Source organism: Rutidosis leptorrhynchoides, chromosome 3, assembly GCF_046630445.1.
Source record: "Rutidosis leptorrhynchoides isolate AG116_Rl617_1_P2 chromosome 3, CSIRO_AGI_Rlap_v1, whole genome shotgun sequence".
Lineage (NCBI taxonomy): Eukaryota > Viridiplantae > Streptophyta > Magnoliopsida > Asterales > Asteraceae > Rutidosis > Rutidosis leptorrhynchoides.
In genome coordinates, this window is record NC_092335.1 from 284,038,468 (window position 1) to 284,053,980 (window position 15,513).

The following is a 15,513-nucleotide window of genomic DNA, read 5'->3' on the forward strand; positions in this document are numbered from 1 at the left end:
AGATGTCGATCCCAACTGTTTCCGAAATCAATAACACATGCTCGTAGCATGTCTTCAAGCGTTTGTATCGTCCTTTCGCTCTGCCCATCAGTTTGTGGATGATAGGCAGTACTCATGTCTAGACGAGTTCCTAATGCTTACTGTAATGTCTGCCAGAATCTTGAAATAAATCTGCCATCCCTATCAGAGATAATAGAGATTGGTATTCCATGTCTGGAGATGACTTCCTTCAAATACAGTCGTGCTAACTTCTCCATCTTGTCATCTTCTCTTATTGGCAAGAAGTGTGCTGATTTGGTGAGACGGTCAACTATTACCCAAATAGTATCAAAACCACTTGCAGTCCTTGGCAATTTAGTGATGAAATCCATGGTAATGTTTTCCCATTTCCATTCCGGGATTTCTGGTTGTTGAAGTAGACCTGATGGTTTCTGATGCTCAGCTTTGACCTTAGAACACGTCAAACATTCTCCTACGTATTTAGCAACATCGGCTTTCATACCCGGCCACCAAAAATGTTTCTTGAGATCCTTGTACATCTTCCCCGTTCCAGTATGTATTGAGTATCTGGTTTTATGAGCTTCTCTAAGTACCATTTCTCTCATATCTCCAAATTTTGGTACCCAAATCTTTTCAGCCCTATACCGGGTTCCGTCTTCCCGAATATTAAGATGCTTCTCCGATCCTTTGGGTATTTCATCCTTTAAATTTCCCTCTTTTAAAACTCCTTGTTGCGCCTCCTTTATTTGAGTAGTAATGTTATTATGAATCATTATATTCATAGATTTTACTCGAATGGGTTCTCTGTCCTTCCTGCTCAAGGCATCGGCTACCACATTTGCCTTCCCCGGGTGGTAACGAATCTCAAAGTCGTAATCATTCAATAATTCAATCCACCTACGCTGCCTCATATTCAGTTGTTTCTGATTAAATATGTGTTGAAGACTTTTGTGGTCGGTATATATAATACTTTTGACCACATATAAGTAGTGCCTCCAAGTCTTTAATGCAAAAACAACCGCGCCTAATTCCAAATCATGCGTCGTATAATTTTGTTCGTGAATCTTCAATTGTCTAGACGCATAAGCAATCACCTTCGTTCGTTGCATTAATACACAACCGAGACCTTGCTTTGATGCATCACAATAAATCACAAAATCATCATTCCCTTCAGGCAATGACAATATAGGTGCCGTAGTTAGCTTTTTCTTCAATAACTGAAACGCTTTCTCTTGTTCATCATTCCATTCAAATTTCTTCCCTTTATGCGTTAATGCAGTCAAGGGTTTTGCTATTCTGGAAAAGTCTTGGATGAACCTTCTGTAGTAACCAGCTAGTCCTAAAAACTGGCGTATGTGTTTCGGAGTTTTCGGGGTTTCCCACTTTTCAACAGTTTCTATCTTTGCCGGATCCACCTTAATACCTTCTTTGTTCACTATGTGACCGAGGAATTGAACTTCTTCCAACCAAAATGCACACTTTGAAAACTTAGCGTACAATTCTTCCTTCCTCAATACTTCTAACACCTTTCTCAAATGTTCACCGTGTTCTTGGTCATTCTTTGAGTAAATAAGTATGTCATCAATGAAAACAATGACAAACTTGTCAAGGTATGGTCCACACACTCGGTTCATAAGGTCCATGAACACAGCTGGTGCATTAGTTAAACCAAACGGCATGACCATAAACTCGTAATAACCGTAACGTGTTCTGAAAGCAGTCTTTGGAATATCATCTACTTTCACCCGCATTTGATGATACCCGGAACGTAAGTCAATCTTTGAATAAACAGACGAGCCTTGTAGTTGATCAAATAAGTCATCGATTCTCGGTAGTGGGTAGCGGTTCTTGATGGTAAGTTTGTTCAACTCTCGGTAGTCGATACACAACCTGAATGTACCATCTTTCTTCTTGACAAACAAAACAGGAGCTCCCCACGGTGATGTGCTTGGTCGAATGAAACCACGCTCTAAAAGTTCTTGTAATTGGCTTTGTAGTTCTTTCATCTCGCTGGGTGCGAGTCTGTAAGGAGCACGAGCTATTGGTGCAGCTCCTGGTACAAGATCTATTTGAAATTCAACGGATCGATGTGGGGGTAATCCCGGTAATTCTTTCGGAAATACATCAGGAAATTCTTTTGCGACGGGAACATCATTGATGCTCTTTTCTTCAGTTTGTACTTTCTCGACGTGTGCTAGAACAGCATAGCAACCTTTTCTTATTAGTTTTTGTGCCTTCAAATTACTAATAAGATGTAGCTTCGTGTTGCCCTTTTCTCCGTACACCATTAAGGGTTTTCCTTTTTCTCGTATAATGCGAATTGCATTTTTGTAACAAACGATCTCCGCTTTCACTTCTTTCAACCAGTCCATACCGATTATCACATCAAAACTCCCTAACTCTACTGGTATCAAATCAATCTTAAATGTTTCGCTAACCAGTTTAATTTCTCGATTCCGACATATATTATCTGCTGAAATTAATTTACCATTTGCTAATTCGAGTAAAAATTTACTATCCAAAGGCGTCAATGGACAACTTAATTTAGCACAAAAATCTCTACTCATATAGCTTCTATCCGCACCCGAATCAAATAAAACGTAAGCAGATTTATTGTCAATAAGAAACGTACCCGTAACAAGCTCCGGGTCTTCCTGTGCCTCTGTCGCATTAATATTGAAAACTCTTCCACGGCCTTGTCAATTCGTGTTCTCCTGGTTCGGGCAATTTCTAATAATGTGGCCTGGTTTTCCACATTTATAACAAACTACATTGGCATAACTTGCTCCGACACTACTTGCTCCGCCATTACTCGTTCCGACACCATTTGTTCCTTTCGTTCTATTAACCCCTGGTCCGTAGACCTCACACTTCGCCGCGCTATGACCATTTCTTTTACACTTGTTGCAAAATTTGGTGCAGAACCCCGAGTGATTCTTTTCACACCTTTGGCATAGCTGCTTCTGATTGTTGTTGTTGTTGCGGTTATTATTGTTGTTGGGATGATTGTTGTAGTTGCTGTTGTTGTTGTTGTTGTTGTTGTTGGGCCGTTTGTTGTAGTTGCGATTGATGTTGCGATTGTTGGGATAATTGTTGCGATTGTTGTTGTAATTGTTGCTGTTGTTGTATTGGTGATTCTTATCACCGTTTTCCTCCCACTTTCTTTTGACTTGCTTCACATTGGCCTCTTCAGCAGTCTGTTCTTTAATTCTTTCTTCAATTTGGTTCACGAGTTTGTGAGCCATTCTACATGCCTGTTGTATGGAGGCGGGCTCGTGTGAACTTATATCTTCTTGGATTCTTTCCGGTAATCCTTTCACAAACGCGTCGATCTTCTCTTCCTCATCTTCGAATGCTCCCGGACACAATAGGCACAATTCTGTGAATCATCTTTCGTACGTGGTAATTTCAAATCCTTGGGTTCGTAACCCTCTAAGTTCTGTCTTGAGCTTATTGACCTCGGTTCTAGGACGGTACTTCTCGTTCATCAAGTGCTTGAATGCTGACCACGGTAGTGCGTACGCATCGTCTTGTCCCACTTGCTCTAGATAGGTATTCCACCATGTTAACGCAGAACCTGTGAAGGTATGCGTAGCGTACTTTACTTTGTCCTCTTCAGTACACTTACTTATGGCAAACACCGATTCGACCTTCTCGGTCCACCGTTTCAATCCGATCGGTCCTTCGGTTCCATCAAATTCCAAAGGTTTGCAGGCAGTGAATTCTTTGTAGGTGCATCCTACACGATTTCCTGTAATGCTAGATCCAAGGTTATTGTTGGTATGTAGCGCAGCCTGTACTGCGGCTATGTTTGAAGCTAGAAAAGTACGGTATTCCTCTTCATTCATATTCACGGTGTGTCGAGTAGTCGGTGCCATTTCCTTCAAAATAGTTAAATGGAACAAGTTAATCATACAGAATATTAAGAGTAGTTAATAGTATTTCGTAGCATAATATGAACTCATTTATAAAAGCTTTTTCTTCATATTAGCGTTTTATAAGTTTAAATTCGGGTAGTACCTACCCGTTAAGTTCATACTTAGTAGCTAATATACAATTCAACTACTACAATTCTATATGAAAAACTGATTATAATAATATTTCGCGTTCAAACTTTTATACAATATTTTACAAACTTACAATACCGCTTATTTTACATAAAGCATGAAATATAGCACACAATAACTTTGATACAAGATAGTTGTGAAGACAATTCTAGCTAGTACACAAGTCGTTCAGCAAAGGCAATAAAGACACGTAATTCATACGTCCAGAAACAAGTCATGCATTCTGGTTTTACTAGGACTACTTCCCATCCTTGGTCTTGTGCAACATAACCGTTATGGCCGTTGATAAGACAGCGTGTTGTAACGTCATCAAAGGGATGAGGGTTACGTAATGTCCAACAGTCCCGTAATAATCTAAAAACCTCATTTCTTACCCCAATTACCGACTCCGTCACTTGTGGAAACGTTTTGTTTAATAGTTGTAGTCCGATGTTCTTGTTCTCACTTTGGTGAGAAGCGAACATTACTAATCCGTAAGCATAACATGCTTCTTTATGTTGCATGTTAGCCGCTTTTTCTAAATCACGAAGTCCAATATTCGGATATATTGAGTCAAAATAATTTTTTAACCCGTTGCGTAAAATAGCATTTGGGTTCCCCGCAATATATGCGTCAAAGTAAACACATCGTAACTTATGGGTTTCCCAATGTGATATCCCCCATCTTTCAAACGAAAGTCTCTTATAAACCAAGACATTCTTGGAACGTTCTTCGAATGTCTTACAAACTGATCTCGCCTTAAATAGTTGTGCCGAAGAATTCTGGCCGACTCTAGACAAGATTTCATCAATCATGTCTCCGGGTAGGTCTATTAAAATATTGGGTTGTCTATCCATTTTGTGTTTTTAAACTGTAAAATAGACAAGAGTTAGATTCATAAAAAAATACTTATTAATACAAGCAATTTTTACATATATCATAAAGCATAAGAACACTATATTACATATATTACACCACACGAATACAACTATCTTATTCCGACTCGCTCGTTTCTTCTTCTTCGGTTTTGGTTCGTTTTGCCAAGTTTCTAGGGATATATGATGTTCCCCTAATACGAGCCGTCGTTGTCCACATTGGTTTAGAAAAACCTGGTGGTTTAGAGGTTCCCGGGTCATTGTTACAACTTAAGGACTTCGGGCGTTGACGATACATATAAAGTTCATCGGGGTTGGAATTAGATTTCTCTATTTTTATGCCCTTTCCCTTATTATTTTCTTTTGCCTTTTTAAATTCAGTTGGGGTAATTTCTATAACATCATCGGAATTCTCGTCGGAATCCGATTCATCGGAGAATTGGTAATCCTCCCAATATTTTGCTTCCTTGGCGGAAACACCATTGACCATAATTAACCTTGGTCGGTTGGTTGAGCATTTTCTTTTACTTAACCGTTTTATTATTTCCCCCACCGGTTCTATTTCTTCATCCGGTTCCGATTCTTCTTCCGGTTCCGATTCTTCTTCCGGTTCCGACTCTTCTTCCGGTTCCTCTTCGGGAACTTGTGAATCAGTCCACGAATCATTCCAATTTACATTTGACTCTTCATTATTATTAGGTGAGTCAATGGGACTTGTTCTAGAGGTAGACATCTATCACATAATATCAAACGCGTTAAGAGATTAATATATCACATAATATTCACATGTTAAAAATATATAGTTTCCAACAAAATTTGTTAAGCAATCATTTTTCAAATAAACACGGTCGAAGTCCAGACTCACTAATGCATCCTAACAAACTCGATAAGACACACTAATGCAAAATTCTGGTTCTCTAAGACCAACGCTCGGATACCAACTGAAATGTCCCGTTCTTATTGATTAAAAACGTTCCATATTAATTGATTTCGTTGCGAGGTTTTGACCTCTATATGAGACGTTTTTCAAAGACTGCATTCATTTTTAAAACAAACCATAACCTTTATTTCATAAATAAAGGTTTAAAAAGCTTTACGTAGATTATCAAATAATGATAATCTAAAATATCCTGTTTACACACGACCATTACATAATGGTTTACAATACAAATATGTTACATCGAAATCAGTTTCTTGAATGCAGTTTTTACACAATATCATACAAATATGGACTCCAAATCTTGTCCTTATTTTAGTATGCAACAGCGGAAGCTCTTAATATTCACCTGAGAATAAACATGCTTTAAACGTCAACAAAAATGTTGGTGAGTTATAGGTTTAACCTATATATATCAAATCGTAACAATAGACCACAAGATTTCATATTTCAATACACATCCCATACATAGAGATAAAAATCATTCATATGGTGAACACCTGATAACCGACATTAACAAGATGCATATATAAGAATATCCCCATCATTCCGGGACACCCTTCGGATATGATATAAATTTCGAAGTACTAAAGCATCCGGTACTTTGGATGGGGTTTGTTAGGCCCAATAGATCTATCTTTAGGATTCGCGTCAATTAGGGTGTCTGTTCCCTAATTCTTAGATTACCAGACTTAATAAAAAGGGGCATATTCGATTTCGATAATTCAACCATAGAATGTAGTTTCACGTACTTGTGTCTATTTTGTAAATCATTTATAAAACCTGCATGTATTCTCATCCCAAAAATATTAGATTTTAAAAGTGGGACTATAACTCACTTTCACAGATTTTTACTTCGTCGGGAAGTAAGACTTGGCCACTGGTTGATTCACGAACCTATAACAATATATACATATATATCAAAGTATGTTCAAAATATATTTACAACACTTTTAATATATTTTGATGTTTTAAGTTTATTAAGTCAGCTGTCCTCGTTAGTAACCTACAACTAGTTGTCCACAGTTAGATGTACAGAAATAAATCGATAAATATTATCTTGAATCAATCCACGACCCAGTGTATACGTATCTCAGTATTGATCACAACTCAAACTATATATATTTTGGAATCAACCTCAACCCTGTATAGCTAACTCCAACATTCACATATAGAGTGTCTATGGTTGTTCCGTGTAACGACCCGGAAATTTCCGACCAAATTTAAACCTTAAGCTTTATAGGTTTCCGACACGATAAGCAAAAACCATAATGTAGAGGCTAGAAAGTCTGAAATCTATATTTAGATAGTCAGTTACCCGAAAGACCATGCCTGATGATTCACGAACATTTATGTGTATATGTGTTATTTATTTATTTATAGTAAACGATAACAAAGTATTAAATATACAATATTAGGTATCCAGTTAAAAATCGTTTTCAGCCAGCTGTTTATAATTCTTTTAAAAAAAAATCGTATCAAACACAGATTTAATCATTGAATGAATTCAAGAAGTCGTTCTCTGGGTTAATTTTTATACTAATATATTATCAATCTGCTTTATATGTTTTGTTCTTTACTTTATGGCCCGTATAACCTATCGAATCCTCAACAACTCTATATAACAAACTGTTATTGTGAAGAGAAATAGATTGACCTTTACTTCAATATTAACAAGTAGTGAATTTATTAACAAATTTTAAACAGGAAAGCAAATGAACCCGATCACTCTCTCTTCTTCCTCATATCATCAATCTTTATCTCCAATTAACACTCCATCACCTCACTATTGTTAAGAACCACCTTGAAACTGTCGTAAGCCACCCTTCACCACCTTCATTTGATTCACCACCGATCACTCTTAACATACTAAACAACCGTTTCATCAACCACTTATGGCTATCCTACCACCGAGAACATCTATCACCATGATACCTTCAATTACCTGCAACCCATCTTGAACACCTTCGATTGTTCTTTTGCTCATGTGTTCTTGCTATTCAACACCATCACCTTGAAACCCATTCCTTGTCTCATTCTATCTGTCACGAACACGAAACCAACATGCAAATTAATTCAGCTTGATGGTTCTGTTTGCTGTTTGATTGCCGAGACCAAAACATGAACCACCACCTTTGTCCAAACATAACCATTACTCACATAACCTGCACTTACAACTATGCTTTCACTTCAGATGTAAGAAAACCCAACCGATCACTTATCTTTTCGTTCCAGTTGGCTATTGTCTTCCTCTATTCTTTGTTCTCATAACAAGATCCACTTTCAGTCATCATCCCTTCGACTCACTGATATGTGAGTGTACCACCCAACCCACAAAACATCACCAATCACCACCACTCACTGCAACCGCTGCTGCAGCTCACCTATTTCTGTTTACAGCCAACAAACACGAACTACCATAACAAATCATCACTGCCACCTGCTACAGCTTCTGTTTTTCTGTTTATTCGAACATCAACACAAACCATGAACCATCTCTATCACCAAACCATCACCGTGGACAACCTTTTCCCTCGCATATAATCATGTACTGGTGCACGGTTTCGATCTGTTTTGATTCGCGAATAACAACCATCAGGCTATTCTTCTCTCTAGTTCATTCTAACGCAAAACCCATTAATTGTTCGATGTTAAAGAACAATATAAATGATGAGTGAAGATGATTGATGCTCATAACCACACTTAAATATTTATTTATACAAAGTGTTTTCTTTAAAATAAAGGGTGTCGGCAATTTGTCTATTTGTTTATCATAGTGGAAGATGATGTATTAGGAGGATAATGATGTTAATTTTTGAGGACAAAGATAAACGGGTTCGTACACATTAAATAAATTGTCACGCGAGTTAATACAAGAAAGTACCGAGCGGTTCAGTGGTTGGAAGAGTTCTTGTTAAGTGAAAGGTCAAGGGTTCGATTCTAGGCGAGTGCATATATTTTTTTTTTAAGCAGTCTTATTGTTGGGCCATAAACCTGTTTTGGGCCGTGGTCATCTGGATGGGTCAAAGAGAAGTGGGGATACTTGCTGTGATAATATGGGTCAAAGAGAAGATGATGACTATTAAGAACGGATTAAATATAAGAGGGTTGTAAACTAAATCAGAAAAACAGTTTGGATCAAATGGTTATAAGGGGTGTTGGGTATCCGAGAGGTTGGGGGTTCGAGTCCGGTTCGTGACAAATCTTTTTAGAAAAGGCTCCTAAGGGTATACATTTATTTTATTATTATTACTATTATTGTTATGGTAAAAGTAGTAGTATTTTTATTAATATCATTAACTTTATTATCACAAATATTATTATTATTAAGATATAATAATTTATTTATTTTTATTATCATTAACATTATTATTTTTAACATTATTATTATTACCTCTATCAATAATATTATTATTATCACTATTTTATTATTATTACAAATATATTATTTTCATAAACAAAAGATATTTATAAGAAATATATTTATTACATATATTATAGAATCTTAAATATATTAACTAATATGTCATTATTTATATTAATATAACATTTATTAAAATGTACATATCCTATAAGTAATATAACAAATTATAAGGATATTCATTTATATATATATATTATAAAATATATACTAGGTTAGCTGATTAATATTACAAAATGTGTTAATATATATACTTGATATAGGTTCGTGAATCCGAGGCCAACCTTATACGTGTTCAATGATGTTATATGTATTTTTACTACAAAATACAGTATGGTGAGTATATAGTCCCACTTTTAAACTCTAAATATTTCGGGATGAGAATACATGTATTTTATGTTTTACGTTATGGACACAAGTAACTGAAAAATATATTCTACGTTGAGTTGTACCACTGGCATACTTCCCTGTAGCTTGGTAACTAATATTTACAGCGGTATTGTAAACGCGAATCCTGTTGATAGATCTATCGGGCCTGACAACCCCAACCGGACTGGACGACCAGTATTCAACGGTTGCACAGTACTTCGTTTCGTGACTACACTTGGTACAGTGTAGTAAGATTTCATATTAAAGGGAATATGCGACGTGATTAATTGTTAAGTATGGTTACCAAGTGCTCAACCACTTAGAATATTTTTATTAAAATGTTTACATATGAAATCTTGTGGTCCATAGTTATAACGCTGCTAGCAACAAACCTATATATCTCACCAACTTTATGTTGACTTTTTAAAACATGTTATTCTCAGGTACGAATTAAGTCTTCCGCTGTGCATTTGTTCAATTTAAGGACATTACTTGGAGTCAACCATCGCAATGGGACCAAATGTTGAAGATATCGTCCAGATGGATAAGGACGGGTCTTTACAGGTGGTATCAGAGCGTTGGTCTTAGCGAACCAGGCCTTGCATTAGTGTGTCTAACTAGTAGCTGTTAGGATACATTAGTGAGTCTGGACTTTGACCGTGTCTACCTGTCAAAAAGTTTTGCTTATCATTTCTAGTCGTAAATTATTTGCTTATTATCCTTAGGGAATTGCCTGCTTATCATTCATAAGTCTAGACACGTCTTACTGCATTTAGTGCATCGATAGTGTATAGACAAAATTCATATTTTAGCATATCTGTTACTTTGGACTTTAGTTGACATCTTTTCAAAGATTCTCCGTAATTTACGGGATTTTGGTATTATATATACATATGTAAAGTATGTATAGAAGAGTACCAAATCTAACTTCTATAATCTATTTCATACCAAAAATTCATTTTTCCGATTATACAAGATGGATTTCGCATCTAGTTCAAATTCCTCAGATTATGACAGCTATGCCGATATGGATTTTCATTCAAGCTCCGAAGGCAGCATCACCGGAATGGATCAACCAATCTCCCATCATCTATTCTGGATGAATTGGGGGTGGGTTCGTAATATACTAAGTCACTGGAGACATGAAGAGGGTGATCCCTTCCATCCACCAAATTGCCCTCTTGGCGATGAACCTGAAGCACTTACCGGCGAACCTGTTCGAGAAACCATTTTCACTCTCATTTCTAGAGTATCTCGTCACGATTATATACTATCCCATATTTCAGATCTTGTTCATTCGCTCACTCCAACCACCAATCATCCCGGTGTACTAGCAGAAGTTAACGAACTTCGCGCTCGCGTGACGGCTTTGGAGAATACGGTGCGAAGGTTACAAACACCAGCAGCAGCACCAGCAGCATAATCCGTACCACCATCATCAACACCGACAGTACCCATATCACCCTCAACCACAACCGCGTCGTAAACCTCAACATCACAATTTGTACCTCGGATATCAACATCACTCACCTCAATATCACTATCTGTATCTCGAGTATGATCTTCGTTTTACATATCATTTTATATCAATTATCTTCGCTTTACTTATCGTTCTATCACATTTATTTTCGTTCGACATGGCAATTATGTAGTCTCTAATGTTCTAGAGGTCATATAATCAAGTGCCAACAATAAATCAAATGAGTATAATATCTTATTGACTTATTAAATCTATGATTACATCCGAAGAAAATATATATGAAAGTATATTTTCATAAAGAATGTAATTAAAATTCTTTCGTACAAACTGTGAATGATGAAAATATTTTAACGGGTGGGTAGTACCCGAGAAATATTCAGATTTCACATTAATAAGTTACACTGTACATTCTTCGAATCTGATTCAACAATCATTTTCTATCCTACTTACAACTACCGATATACGTATCCGTTCACCACAGAATAACCATTTCTATTCAAATTTCATATTTGGATTTTGACCTATCAGAATCCAACAAGTGGCATAACGAAGAAAACATTGGACAAAAATAAAAAGTGTTAGAAACAAACGAATTAACTAATTGGAATTGTGATAGGATTTCACGCTAACTGTTCCGGCTAACTGTTCCCAGCTAACTGATTAACATTTAATTTATCGCAATTTTATTTATCGTCATTTAATTTCTGTTATTTACTTTACGCATTTAATTTATTGTCATTTAAGTTCTGTTATTTATTTTACGCACTTTCAATAACGGGACACGTACACAAGGTTTCGACCTATCATATCGACCCATCTATATATATATTTCGGAACAACCATAGACACTCTATATGTGAATGTTGGAGTTGGCTATACAGGGTTGAGGTTGATTCCAAAATATATATATACTTTGAGTTGTGATCGACACCGAGATCGGTACACGGGTCACGATACGTATTATGTAATTCGAATATTATATATTAAATTATATATGAATCATTGAACCATCAGACTATTGAACTGCTAACTTTGGACAATTAAAATGAATTAAATTAAAATATTGATTATAACATGTGAAACTAAATAATTCTTCAAGCTTGTCACTTGATTCCATCTTAAACCTCATTTGTATCTCGACAGTTACAATTACATTCAAATCTTTTCATGATTCTTGAAAACACTTCGATCGAAAAGTTGAACCAACCGCACCTCGTTTACGGAAGGAAGATTTATGCATATAGTTATACACCTGAAAACTCTCGAAAACCGAGTCAACAGTTAACACGTAGCAGTGATAATTCCTTTGGTGTTATTATTACCCAAAATAACTTTGTAATCCCTTTCCAAAATTAGCCAATTTTATCACAGCTTCAACAAGTTAACTTCGACTTCTCAGAAAGGTTAGTCTCGATATATACGTTATTCTTGCGCAGTCGCTACCGGAAAACCCTTTTATATTCCACCATACTATCATAAGCGTTTAATCATCTAAAAACACAATTCGCTCGAAAACACCTCGGATTGATAACCGACGATTCAGTTATGGCTGCATTAAATGCAGAGGAAACAGTAAATTCATAGATAGCCTAAATAGTCAAAAGTTTGATGATAAAGAAGGGAGTGTTAGGAACGCTCGATAGAAAATTTGGTACGAAAAAAAAAAAAACGGTTTGAGCTAACCGTGAAGGAAACAAAGAACAAATACAAGGACTGAACCTGTCTTCAAAGAATCCAAACGATTCAGTGCCTCCTGAAACCGTTAGTATGAACCCTACTCCTTATTCTAAACTTTTTCAGATGATATTATTCATCATCATCTTATCTTAGATATTATAAGATATCTTCATACTTTCCGCTATACATATTCTCCATAATTCTAAAGATATTTTCACAGCTATTCCTATCTGCAATCATCTATCTCCCCGTAATATCTGCGTTACAACATAAAAGAAACTGTGGTAGTTTCTAAATTCTGAAATCTTAAAGTTTAAAATATGAATGTTTTGAAGCAGTGTTGGGAACTGATGCGTGAATTAGTATAATATAATAAAACTTGATCAACTTCATTATATTACAGTAAGTCACGTTGCGTTTCTAATGGAATGTGATGATTCACAGTACCATCATCATATGCCATGTTACACGGCTCTTACAATCTATCCAATCTCTAAACATATCAAGAAAATATTCTCTTGATGATTCGGTCTTTTCCAGGATATTCTGGTAATTTGACAAATCAAAAATCGTGCCATTACCAATTCTCTCTTAGGACATTAACTATATTCATTTCGAATTTCATACCTACGAATTCCGGACCATTACAAAAGATGCTTAGTTGAAAAGGAGGAAAAGAAAAAGAATGAAGCTCCGAAATAGAAATTGGAGTATAAATCGCAGTAAATGGAAGAGAGTATTAACTGTGGATGATAATGATTATAGAAAACAAAAGCAAGGACATCGAAGTATAAGGGAAGATATAAAACCCAATAATCACCCAGAAACTACAAACCGTGTATGTCAATACGTATTACAACGTAAAGACACGGGAGAATAAGAAACATTATAATTCCAAGAAAATCATAAAAGTAAATAGATTCTTCTGGCGGCAAATGAAAAAGAAGAATGAAAGATATGAAGGTTAGAAGTATAATAAGAATCAGGATTGGATGGAACATATTAAGAATGAGTAGAGGAAGAAAGAATAAAAGGTGTGGAGAATAAGGAAAACGAAGGGGGTGGATTTATAGCAATATATCCGACAGAGAAATCAGGAACAGATTATTGCATTAATTAAAGAAGATTTTGATTTTCTAAATCGCCGAAGAACCAAATCTTATTACGTAAGATTTTCTTTAAATCCCTTAAATCCCGGAAATCAACAGTAACTACGTCATCGGTTGAAACGAATATATTTATTTACACATTTCGCTCTTTTGTGATAACTTCACTTGTACGCTTCACATGATCGAATCGTTTTATCTATATCTCTCAATAATGATAAAACTTCATTATTACCTCATATTCGTCATGAAGACATTCCTATTGTTATTTATGACAACCTCTACCAAATTTCGAGGACGAAATTTCTTTAACGGGTGGGTACTGTAACGACCCGGAAATTTCCGACCAAATTTAAACCTTAAGCTTTATAGGTTTCCGACACGATAAGCAAAAACCATAATGTAGAGGCTAGAAAGTCTGAAATCTATATTTAGATAGTCAGTTACCCGAAAGACCATGCCTGATGATTCACGAACATTTATGTGTATATGTGTTATTTATTTATTTATAGTAAACGATAACAAAGTATTAAATATACAATATTAGGTATCCAGTTAAAAATCGTTTTCAGCCAGCTGTTTATAATTCTTTTAAAAAAAAATCGTATCAAACACAGATTTAATCATTGAATGAATTCAAGAAGTCGTTCTCTGGGTTAATTTTTATACTAATATATTATCAATCTGCTTTATATGTTTTGTTCTTTACTTTATGGCCCGTATAACCTATCGAATCCTCAACAACTCTATATAACAAACTGTTATTGTGAAGAGAAATAGATTGACCTTTACTTCAATATTAACAAGTAGTGAATTTATTAACAAATTTTAAACAGGAAAGCAAATGAACCCGATCACTCTCTCTTCTTCCTCATATCATCAATCTTTATCTCCAATTAACACTCCATCACCTCACTATTGTTAAGAACCACCTTGAAACTGTCGTAAGCCACCCTTCACCACCTTCATTTGATTCACCACCGATCACTCTTAACATACTAAACAACCGTTTCATCAACCACTTATGGCTATCCTACCACCGAGAACATCTATCACCATGATACCTTCAATTACCTGCAACCCATCTTGAACACCTTCGATTGTTCTTTTGCTCATGTGTTCTTGCTATTCAACACCATCACCTTGAAACCCATTCCTTGTCTCATTCTATCTGTCACGAACACGAAACCAACATGCAAATTAATTCAGCTTGATGGTTCTGTTTGCTGTTTGATTGCCGAGACCAAAACATGAACCACCACCTTTGTCCAAACATAACCATTACTCACATAACCTGCACTTACAACTATGCTTTCACTTCAGATGTAAGAAAACCCAACCGATCACTTATCTTTTCGTTCCAGTTGGCTATTGTCTTCCTCTATTCTTTGTTCTCATAACAAGATCCACTTTCAGTCATCATCCCTTCGACTCACTGATATGTGAGTGTACCACCCAACCCACAAAACATCACCAATCACCACCACTCACTGCAACCGCTGCTGCAGCTCACCTATTTCTGTTTACAGCCAACAAACACGAACTACCATAACAAATCATCACTGCCACCTGCTACAGCTTCTGTTTTTCTGTTTATTCGAA